Source organism: Lactuca sativa, chromosome 5 (genome assembly GCF_002870075.4).
Source record: "Lactuca sativa cultivar Salinas chromosome 5, Lsat_Salinas_v11, whole genome shotgun sequence".
NCBI lineage: Eukaryota > Viridiplantae > Streptophyta > Magnoliopsida > Asterales > Asteraceae > Lactuca > Lactuca sativa.
This window is the reverse complement of record NC_056627.2, coordinates 84,712,384-84,725,279: the sequence shown is the minus strand read 5'-3', so window position 1 is coordinate 84,725,279 and position 12,896 is coordinate 84,712,384.

The following is a 12,896-nucleotide window of genomic DNA, read 5'->3' as shown; positions in this document are numbered from 1 at the left end:
CGGGCGACCCGGCCACAACAAATGACGTGAGGCATTGGATCAACTTCTTGAAACAAATAACTTCCCAAAGTTCATGGGCAGGGTTTGCCCCGCTCCATGTGAAGGTTCATGTGTGTTGGGTATAATTGAAAACCCGGTCTCCATCGACTGGTTAGTTTTTTTAAATTTATTTTTGAAAAAAAATACCCGAAAATATGTTAATAAAATTAAAAATTATACGTTGTTTAGGGACAAAATTGGTCTGGTGCACCTCTTAAAGCTGCAGACAATGTTATTATCTCACAACATCAGCATGCAGCAGCCTCTCAAATTCAGGCAAGAGAAACCGATATACATGCACTCTCTAAGCTTACTCGTGCTCTTGATAAAAAGGTATTTCTCTTCATTTCATACTTTCTTTATTATTTCTTCTCTATAAATTCAATTAAATTTCTAATTTGTCTGATGTGAATGAATTCTAGGAAGCAATATTGAAGGAGCTTAAGCTTGTAAATGACAACTTAAGAAGTCACAAAAACGAGACAGGTGTCCCCATGAATGTATCTGAAATCTTCAAAAAGAAATATGCAATGGTACTATTACAGCCCAAAGAAGCTAGTGATCAGGTATCATTTATTTCATAAATAATTATTATCATATATATTTACAAATTACAAATTAATTTTAACAAATAATCTTAATCAGGTTGCTTCTGCCCTTGCAAATTTGAGGCGACGCAACACATACCCAGGAATCCCGATGCCTACATGGCAAAAGCCTAATCCCGATTCTGGGCCTGTTGTGGACCGCACGACTTCTAATCATGAAAAAAACTTTCCTTCCAATAACAATAATCAGTTGGCACCTAATGTGATTGGGATTTTGAAAAGTTCAAGAAATGAAGCACATAAACTTGTACATACTGCTTTACAGGTGATCAATGTTTTATCTGTGGAAATGTTAATTATTAATTGTGTTGTATTTAATATAACCTTGTTACTTTCAAGGAATGTCTAAAATAAAGGAGGAGCAGAATAATGTTAGGTCAAGTGTGGTAGCGGTTTTGGATTGTCTTGGTGTGGCAAAAAACCCGAGTGAACATGGGTCATCATCATCATCATCATCTATCGATAATGATGATGATGATCACCGTTCAGAACCTCAATCAGGAAACCTTCAAGATAGATTGAGTGCAGAATCTACTGGCACTGTTTCAAGTTCTGGAGTAGCTAATTTAGAGTATGCTAACTATGCAACTCCAACTACAACTGCAACTGCTACATACTCGACAGGTTATGTTCATCAATATTCAAACTACACTACAAATTCTAATCTTGCTTATACTGCTCAAAATAATACTCCTGTGGCATATGTACAATATCAACAAGATTATAATAAACAATGGACAAATTATTATAGCCAAACTGAAGTCACATGTGCTCTTGGGACAGAAAACGTATAGTCTACAAGTGCACCCAATCTGGTGTCTCCTGTTCCTGTTCCTGTTGAAGAAATATGAGAACTTAGGGCATATTTTGGTTAATCTTGATGAAGTTTGGAGAATCTTTGAGCCATTATTATATTCAATTGTAAAAGTGAATAAAGTTAAGCTTCCCTCTATGTGAGTTGGCAGAATTATGGGATTCAGTGGATTTTTTTCACCAAGGAAACCTGTAGTAGCAATGTCGATTTTAGTAATTTCTGAGTTATGGTTGCAGCTCAAAGACACCTTGTTGGTTGGTAATGGGACGGGTCAAACCAGGAAAGTTGCAAGGGTTCAAGCTCTGGAATTGATAAAGCAACCAGAGGTTTGTGGGGTTTTCTTTTTTGTTATTCTTTTCCCTTGCAATTTAATAGGTGTTTATTAATGTTGTCCTTGACATATTCATGTAATTTTATTTGACAGAAAAGAGGGATTTTGAGGACGAATAATCGACTTCCTCTGCATTGTCCTTCCTATTACTTTGGTTTGTACAGTAAGTATATTCAGTATTCCTTAGATCTTCTGTTAAAATAGGTAACATAGAAGACTTGCAACTTATCAAAATAATATCAATAAAATATACGTTGTTTGATTGTTTCCATCCCACAATAATTGAACAAATATCCAAATTGGATGCCCTATGCGAAATGCAACATTTTGAGTTTAAATTATCAATTTACCCACATTATTATCATTAAGAAGTCTTTTTGTTCATTTTCATTTTTTTTTATCAAACATAGTCATTGGAAACATGAAGAACCTTTAAATGACAGGTTTCTATCAGAGTGGACTTACATGACTGGGTTCTATTTGTATTGGTGCTGTTTTTCTCTTTTGCATATAAGAGGTAATCTATATTGGATACTTTCTTACCTGTTTAGTGTAACAACTCAAATTTCCAAACAAATTTTTCTTTTTAAAAATATATTTATTTCCATTCATTTCAAGACATAATAAGTGTAAATATTCTGTCAAATACAAATAGTCAAAATCCCAAGATCATAAAAACAGTCTTCAGTGTGTATCGATCATGCCGGCGCCTTCCCACGGTCCTCGCTAGTACCTGAAATACATGCACAACAACTGTAAGCATAAATGCTTAGTGAGTTCCCCAATATACAGCTTACGCACATACGCCTTTCCAGGCCCGACCTTCCGGTCCATGTGTCTCAGGGGACTTCCGTCCCTGCTGGGTAAACCTTCCGGTCCTACCCACGCCGACCTTCTGGTCCATCACACAACATATCGCCTTCCGGCCCATAACACATTGCCTTCCGGCCCATAATATAATCGCCTTCCGGCCCATAACATACATAACACATATAACAAATAACTTACCACATATAGCATACATATCACATATCATATCCGACCTTCCGGTCACACAGTCAAACCCTTCCGGGTACAGTATAGTGAGAAGACTCACCTCGTAAAAGTTGAACGCTAGCAAATCCCGAAATGACCCGTGCACAACCGACGAGCTACAACCTCCCTATAACATCACATATCTCATTAATACTTATATCTTCTAAGTGTGACTATCCCTAAGAAGTCAGACTTAGGTCAACTCTGGTCAACGGTCAACGGTCAACTCGACCTGACTCGGCGAGTACCATGGCGACTCGGCGAGTCTAGATGTCCTCCATCCTTCTGGGATTCCTTATCTACTCGTCGAGTACCCTCCTCGACCCGACGAGTTACTCCTGGGAGAATCGCGGGGCCACCCCGACTCCACTCGCCGAGTCTGAAGAACAACTCGGCGAGTCCCAGTAAATCTTCAAGCTACTCGCCGAGTCTGAAGAACAACTCGGCGAGTCCATGCCATGCAGACGAGCAACTGCTTCCTGAATTACGTATGGTCCCGAGATATACAACCATGGGACTTTCTGGACTTCTAAACATCTCAGTACTGTGGGTATAAACGTCTGGGTAGTAACATAATAACCCATCTAATCACTAAATGGGTTTTCATAAACCCTAGATTCATAAACACATCAAATAACAGAAGGGAATCCGAAATATTACCTGGAATATGCCCTCTCTGTGTCTCCAAACCGCAGAACTCGAATCCCTTGCTATTCCTTTAGCCAAAACCCTTCTCCTCCTTGCCCAACAATTTCTTCAAGCCCTAATGTCCTCCAATCTTGCTCTAGATGCCCACAGCCGTTTAGGGTTCCTCTCAATCGACTAAAGACGGACAATGACGGCCTATAAGAGCATTATATACGATCCAAAACCAAACGGTTAGGGTTTCTGCTGAACAGCGTCGACTCGCCGAGTCCATATCTGGACTCGTCGAGTCCAGTCGCGGACCCGCGACCAAGTCTGCGATCCTACTCGGCGAGTCTAGGCTCCAACTCGCCGAGTCCCCTCTCAACTCACCCCAAAAACATAATTAAACAATACCTGAGATTTCGGGCTGTTACAACTCTCCCCCACTTGGATTAGACTTCGCCCTCGAAGTCTCACTCTGCAAATAGTTCCGGATGCTGCTCCCGCATTTCGCGCTCCGGTTCCCAAGTCATTTCTGATCCCTTACAGTGTTGTCATTGAACCAACACCAGAGGTATCTCCTTGTTCCTCAGAACCTTGATCTTCCGATCTCTGATAGCCACTGGTCTCTCCGCGTAATTCAGGCTCGCATCCACCTGGATATCCTCCAATGGAACCACTGCCGACTCATCGGCTATGCACTTCCTCAACTGCGACACATGAAAAGTGTCATGGATCTGACCCAACTCCGCTGGTAACTCCAACCGATAGGCTACCCGGCCTATCCTCGCAATCACACGAAATGGTCCAATATACCGGGGCCCCAATTTGCCCCTCTTCCTGAATCGAATCACTCCTTTCCAAGGAGAGACCTTCAGGAGAACGAAGTCGCCGACCTGAAATTCAAGCTCGGATCGGCGCCTGTCTGCATAACTCTTCTGTCGGCTCTGGGCAGTCAATAACCTTTGTCTCACTTGCTGAATCTGCTCTGTCGTCTGGAGCACGATCTCCGTGCTGCCCATCACTCTCTGTCCCACCTCTCCCCAGCAAATGGGGGTCCGACACCTCCTACCATACAACAGCTCAAAAGGTGGCATACCAATGCTCGAATGATGGCTGTTGTTGTAGGAAAACTCTGCCAATGGTAAATACGCATCCCAACTACCCCCGAAGTCTAACACACACGCTCGGAGCATGTCCTCCAGCGTCTGAATCGTCCGCTCGCTCTGACCATCTGTCTGGGCATGGTATGCGGTACTAAAATGCAATTTAGTACCCAGCTCCTCATGGAATTTCTTCCAGAATCTGGAAGTAAAGCGCACATCACGGTCTGACACAATCGAGATCGGCACCCCGTGCCGAGATACTACCTCTCTCACATATATCTCCGCCAACTTCACTGATGGCAAGGAAGTGTGCACTCTTCGTCAACCTATCCACAATCACCCAAATTGCGTCAACTCCCCTAGCAGTCCTTGGCAATTTGGTGATAAAATCCATAGTGATCTGTTCCCACTTCCACTCGGGGATCTCCAATGGCTGTAACTTGCCATGCGGTCTCTGGTGCTCAGCCTTAACCCTACGGCAGGTCAAGCACCTCTCAACGAACCATGCCACGTCCCTCTTCATACAGGGCCACCAATATTCCTTCCTCAAATCCATATACATCTTTGTAGCACCGGGATGGATCGAGAATTTCGATCTATGAGCCTCTTCCATCAAAGTAGTACGCGTACCGCCCGCGAACGGTACCCAGACCCGACCCTGAAACGTCATAAGCCCTCGATTATCCTTAACAAACTCTGAGATTAACCCCACAACCCGCTCTTTCTTCTGCATTTCTGGTCGTACAGCCTCTGCCTGTGCCCCACGAATAGCGTCCAATACTGGAGTCATCACAATCAGTCTCAAACATACGTCTCGCAATGTAGTGCTCTCCGCCCTGCGGCTCAACGCGTCGGCTACCACATTAGCCTTGCCTGGGTGGTACAGGATCTCACAATCGTAATCCTTGACCACATCCAACCACCTCCTCTGACGCATATTTAGGTTGGGCTGATCCATCAAATACTTCAAACTCTTATGGTCCGTGTATATCGTACATCGAACCCCATACAAGTAGTGACGCCAAATCTTGAGAGCGAACACTACTGCCCCCAACTCTAAATCATGCGTGGGATATCTCGCCTCATGAGGCTTCAACTGCCTCGACGCATAAGCTATCACATGACCCCTCTGCATTAACACTGCACCCAATCCCGAAATCCATGCGTCACAATATACCACGAAATCTTCCATCCCTTCTGGGAGAGCTAATACCGGGGATTCGCACAATCTCTGGCGAAGTGTCTCAAAGGAGGTCTGCTGCTCGGGCCCCCATGAGAATGCAACACCCTTCCGGGTCAATCTGGTGAGTGGCACTGCGATCTTGGAGAAATCCTTGATAAATCTCCGATAATACCCTGCCAACCCAAGGAAACTTCTGATCTCAGAGGGTGACTTCGGCACCTCCCAACTCATCACCGCCTCAACCTTGGCCGGATCGACCAATATCCCTTTCTGATTAACCACATGCCCTAGAAATTGGACCTCCCGCAACCAGAAGTCACATTTGGAGAACTTTGCATAAAGCTTCTCCGACCTCAATACCTCAAGGACCTCCCTCAAATGCTCCTCATGCTGCTCTCTAGATCTCGAATACACCAGAATGTCGTCGATAAATACAATCACTGACCGATCCAACATCGGCCTGCATACCCTGTTCATGAGATCCATGAACACAGCCGGGGCATTGGTGAGTCCAAAAGGCATCACCACAAACTCATAATGCTCATATCGCGTCCTAAACGCTGTCTTCTGGACGTCCTCATCCCGTACTCTCACCTGATGGTATCCTGACCTCAGATCGATCTTGGAAAACCAAGATGCTCCCTGCAACTGATCGAATAAATCATCGATCCTCGGCAACGGGTAACGGTTCTTGACTGTTAGCTTGTTCAACTCCCGGTAATCAATGCACATCCGGTGTGAACCATCCTTCTTCTTGACGAACAGAATGGGTGCTCCCCATGGCGAGCTGCTCGGTCGAATGAATCCCTTCCCCAGCAACTCCTGGAGTTGCGAGGACAACTCTTGCATCTCTGGAGGTGCAAGACGATAGGGCACTTTAGCAATAGGCGCGGCCCCCGGAACCAGATCGATACCAAACTCTACTTGCCTCACAGGAGGTACTCCCGGCAACTCCTCGGGAAAAACATCTGAAAACTCGCGCACCACATGAACTTCCTCAATTGATTTCGGTCTCTCGACGATCTCCCGCGTATCCAACACATACGCCACAAAACCCTTACAGCCCTGCTGTAGACACTGCCTCGCCTTAGCGGCCGAACAAAAAGCTGATCCTGAACGGGTACCCTCACCGTACACCGAAAGAACTCCCCCTCTAGAGTCTCGTATAGTCACCAACTGACGCTCACAGTCGATGACAGCGCCGAATCGGCTCAGCCAGTCCATGCCCACGATGACACAGACATCCCCCATCGCAATAGGAATCAGATCAATCGGGAATTCAACCCCGAAAATCTCTAGTACACATCCCCAAAGAACCTCCGTAGCACAAATCACTTTCTCGTCAGCTATAGAAACTCTCAAAGTTCGACTCAACGACTCACGACTAACGCCGATATGCTGACTAAAGGCTAAGGACACAAAGGACCTACTCGCACCCGAGTCAAATAACACTAAGGCAGGCACAGAGTTCACAAGGAAAGTACCTACGCGCATAATAACATAAGCATAACATATCGACATTAAAATAATTACAAGAATTACAACATACCTGCCACAACATCGGGCGCAGCGCGGACCTCCTCCGCAGTCAGCTGAAAGGCTCTTCCCCGAGCCCTCGGGGCCTCGGCCTTCACCGGTCGAGTCGCAGTAACTCCGGCAGCAGGTGCAGATCCCTGAAGAAGCTGAGGGCACTCGGCCTTCCTATGGCCCGTCTGGTTGCAATGAAAGCAAACCGTAAATCCCTTGGGACACTGCCTAGCAATGTGCCCCTCCTTGCCACACTTGTAGCAAGCACCAGATCGACACGCCCCCTCGTGACCCTTGCCGCACTTTCCGCAAGTGCGGCTCTTCGAACCTCCCGTCCTCGCATCGGTGCACTTGGCCCGCTTGGCTGCCGGCTGGAACTGAGCCGGTCGCCGGTCCACCCGCTGAGACTCAGCCTCCTCCCTAGCCTGGGTCTCCAACTCGATCTCGCGCTTCCTGGCATTCGCCTGAAGCTCAGCAAAAGTATGGTAGGTGGAGTTCGATACAAACTCCCGGATATCCCTCCTCAACACTCCCAAGTACCGGCTCATCCGAGCCTGATCAGTGGACACCAGCTCGGGGCAGAACATCGCCCTCTCATGAAACTTCCGTGTAATCACTGCAACAGAATCAGTACCCTGCTTGAGGGTTAAGAACTCCTGTACCAATCGTTCCCTCTCCACCGGGGGAACGTACTCATCCCTGAACATGGCAGTAAACCCCTCCCATGTCACCGCTGTAGTCTCTGCCAAGGTGAAGTTCGCCGTCACGAACTTCCACCAGTCCTTCGCTCCCAGACGGACCTGGTTCAATGCGAACCGTACCCTCAGGTGCTCCGGGCATGAACAAGTGTAGAAGCACCCCTCTATATCCGCGATCCACCTCATCGCAGCAATCGGATCCTGCGTCCCATCGAACTCCGGTGGCTTCGTGTTGCTGAACTCTCGGAACAGCAACGAGTCACCTCCCTGTGGCCTAGCAGCGGCCACAGCTGCGGTAGCTGCAGTGGTTGCAGCCTCAATCAACGCGGCGTACCGCTCATCGAATGTCTCCATCAGGGTGGTCTTAATAGACCCAAACATCTCCGGGATCTCAGCCCGGATCGCGGCCGCCACCTCCTCGTGAATCATCTGACGAATATCCTCGTCACTCACACCGCTCGTACTCGCTCCGTGACGCGGTCTAACCATGATATCTCTGAAATACAACATAAAACTATCAGAGATTCTACCGTGTACAGTTGTACTCGATACGCAACCCTACTCAGTCCCCGACATCCAGGGATTCTTAGTTGGGTCTCCCACTGACCCGGTGTCCTCGGTAGTACGGGCCCAATACTACCGACCACACCGCATCAGTGTTCATCCCAAGTCCTCCTCCCCAAACTCCGGATAGTGAGCACTCTACTTCTGATATGCACTATCTACCCGCATACTAGCAAAGCATCTCATCTAGGCAAACTTCCCTAGACTAAGGCATCACAAATCAGGCCACTCTAGTCCTATCATGAATACCTATTCTTCTAGCATGCATAACAATTCATATCATATAATATTGTAAGGTATTTTGGGGATCTTTACCGTTCGGGCGCTGACTGATCGTACACACTGCTTCTTTCTTGCTTACCACAAAACCATTTACAAAAGTTTATGCCTTTATTTGAAAAGTTTCTTCAAATCCTCGGTTTGAGTTCAGTTACCCCCGAAGGTGCACCCGAATCCCTCAAACCAAGGCTCTGATACCAATTGTAACAACTCAAATTTCCAAACAAATTTTTCTTTTTAAAAATATATTTATTTCCATTCATTTCAAGACATAATAAGTGTAAATATTCTGTCAAATACAAATAGTCAAAATCCCAAGATCATAAAAACAGTCTTCAGTGTGTATCGATCATGCCGGCGCCTTCCCACGGTCCTCGCTAGTACCTGAAATACATGCACAACAACTGTAAGCATAAATGCTTAGTGAGTTCCCCAATATACAGCTTACGCAAATACGCCTTTCCAGGCCCGACCTTCCGGTCCATGTGTCTCAGGGGACTTCCGTTCCTATTGGGTAAACCTTCCGGTCCTACCCACGCCGACCTTCCGGTCCATCACACAACATATCGCCTTCCGGCCCATAACACATTGCCTTCCGGCCCATAATATAATCGCCTTCCGGCCCATAACATACATAACACATATAACAAATAACTTACCACATATAGCATACATATCGCATATCATATCCGACCTTCCGGTCACACAGTCAAACCCTTCCGGGTACAGTATAGTGAGAAGACTCACCTCGTAAAAGTTGAACGCTAGCAAATCCCGAAATGACCCGTGCACAACCGACGAGCTACAACCTCCCTATAACATCACATATCTCATTAATACTTATATCTTCTAAGTGTGACTATCCCTAAGAAGTCAGACTTAGGTCAACTCTGGTCAACGGTCAACGGTCAACTCGACCTGACTCGGCGAGTACCATGGCGACTCGGCGAGTCTAGACGTCCTCCATCCTTCTGGGATTCCTTATCTACTCGTCGAGTACCCTCCTCGACCCGACGAGTTACTCCTGGGAGAATCGCGGGGCCACCCCGACTCCACTCGCCGAGTCTGAAGAACAACTCGGCGAGTCCCAGTAAATCTTCAAGCTACTCGCCAAGTCTGAAGAACAACTCGGCGAGTCCATGCCATGCAGACGAGCAACTGCTTCCTGAATTACGTATGGTCCCGAGATATACAACCATGGGACTATCTGGACTTCTAAACATCTCAGTACTGTGGGTATAAACGTCTGGGTAGTAACATAATAACCCATCTAATCACTAAATGGGTTTTCATAAACCCTAGATTCATAAACACATCAAATAACAGAAGGGAATCCGAAATATTACCTGGAATATGCCCTCTCTGTGTCTCCAAACCGCAGAACTCGAATCCCTTGCTGTTCCTTTAGCCAAAACCCTTCTCCTCCTTGCCCAACAATTTCTTCAAGCCCTAATGTCCTCCAATCTTGCTCTAGATGCCCACAGCCGTTTAGGGTTCCTCTCAATCGACTAAAGACGGACAATGACGGCCTATAAGAGCATTATATACGATCCAAAACCGAACGGTTAGGGTTTCTGCTGAACAACGTCGACTCGCCGAGTCCATATCTGGACTCGTCGAGTCCAGTCGCGGACCCGCGACCAAGTCTGCGATCCTACTCGGCGAGTCTAGGCTCCAACTCGCCGAGTCCCCTCTCAACTCACCCCAAAAACATAATTAAACAATACCTGAGATTTCGGGCTGTTACATTTAGTAAATTGTGCTTGTCTGTAGCTGTAGGTATGTTTTTTTAGTTTGATGCAAGATTAATGGTTACTTTAACACTCATTTGACGTAAGTTTTCATTTGATATTTTCTTTTTTAACTTGGAATGAAACCAAAACTAGGTTAATATCTCTATTTATCATTCTGTTTTCCGTATTTTCACCATTCCTTTATATTTTTCCTTCTACAGGGATTGATTTTGTTAGAAACAAGAATAAGGTCTTTGCACCAAAGAAAGTCACTATACCGCTAGAAGACATAAACTTGTTCTAGGGCTTGATCTATCAATAGTTTTTTATATCTTTTTTCCTTGTAAGTTGAATTTTGACTTTCATTGTGCATGACATCTGGAGCAACAAGCATATACTTAAAGTCTACCTGTTTACCCATGCCTTTATAATTCAGATTTATCATCACATATCATAGGAGAAGCACTCAACACCTCCCAACCTTGGAAATATAACAAGTTGATCATCTTGCTACACTAGACCTTTACATTAAATTTGCTATATAGATAAACTAGAAATGTACATTCAAGTTTAGTTTTCAGAATTAGTTGTCATAATTTATGAAAGAATAGGAGGTGATCAAACTTCTCATTTTGCTCCGGAAGACCTAGAAGTGCTCCGGCCTCCAGATCTTCCATCATTGCTTCTAGATGCTCGTATTTGTTTCCTAGGAATGCCTATAAGAAATAGCCATGTATTTTTATTTTATTTTTTTTAATTCTTTATTTTTATAATGAATTTAAGTATAATTTTGGTTGTTGTAGATTGTTCCTGAACTGACTGAGCTTCTTGTTGCTCAATTTATGTGGTTGGATTATGATAATCCACCTAAGCCTATTTATCTTTACATTAATTCATCCGAAAAACAAGTGATTTTTTCTTTTGTTTTGTTTCTTTAAAGTTTAAATTACTAAATACAAGAAATAAGTCAATAAAGATTTTGATTCTTTTTCTTTTGTAGAATGACAAAAATGGAGACAGTGGGGTCTGAAACAGAAGCATATGCCATTGCTGACATCATGGCTGTAAGCAATTAAAATCATTCATTTTATCCTTTTAAGGTTATTTACTGATATGATTTATTAATTTCCGAAATTGCCCTCAAGTACTGCAAGTCAGAGGTGTATACAGTTAACAGTGGGATGGCATTTGGTCAATTATCATTCCTCTCATATGCTCTTAACATTGGCTGCATTCAATAAATAACAACATACTTTCATCAACTTATTTACAATATCATTGTACTTTTGTTTTCTTAAATTCTCCTTATTACAAGTTTGAAAAATCTACCTAGTTATAGGTATGCCATTGAAATATAAAGCAACTTTCTCTATGATACCTGAGAAAATATTCATGTGATTGATTACTTGACATTTATATTTATTTCTTTTCTTGTATTAGGTACAAAGTACGATTTGGATTATAAATCTCCTAATAGATCAGGACAAAACTTCAAGTCAGGAGAAGATATGGAAGCCTTTCTTTTTCTGTTTAACTTTTCTTCTGCAGATATGGAAGCCTTTCTTTTCTGATTAACTTTATATTCACCATTGTTAATTGATCTTTTAGATTGCAACTTCCATGTCATCGTACTTCAGGTGTTTAGTTACTTTTTTTTCTATTGAATGAGAAATATTTTTTCACTGTGTGGTGATGAAATCAAGCTTTGCAATTCACTGATGAGGATTGGAAAAACTAAGTGACATTAGTTATTGGATACAAGGAAGATGACCAGGGGGTGTACTTCACATGAAACATAATTATGCTTCAAAACTTACTAAAGCTCATGAGTTTGTTGCTGAGTTATCATGTCATGTGAATCAGAGGAATCAAAGACAAACTGTTGCAGGGGAGCATTAATTTATCGGTAAACACTTTTGGTTCTGTTTGATTGATGGCTATTTCTATATAGCAAATGTTAACCTTGGTCTTTGCGTTTTTTGTTCATAGATTACAAACACCAATTTCTTTCAAACAACAGAAGATCTAGAGTTTAATTGGGTGATTGAAGGTGATGGATGTAAACTTGATTCTGGAACTCTTAGTCTACCAACATTAGAGTTTAATTGGGTGATTGAAGGTGATTTTGGTTCTTGAAATGAGACTCAAGATATGATATTTTGGCATGGCTAGCAACTTTGGAGGAAATGAGACTCAAGCAAAAGTAAACACACAGAGAGTTGTTGGCACATAGTAAGGTAGATGATGCAATTGTATATAAATGAGTTCATTTTTTTATAACATTTACTCACTTTTGGAATAATTATTTGTATTTGACATATTAGTGAGATGAATTATCTTTGTTATTTATGG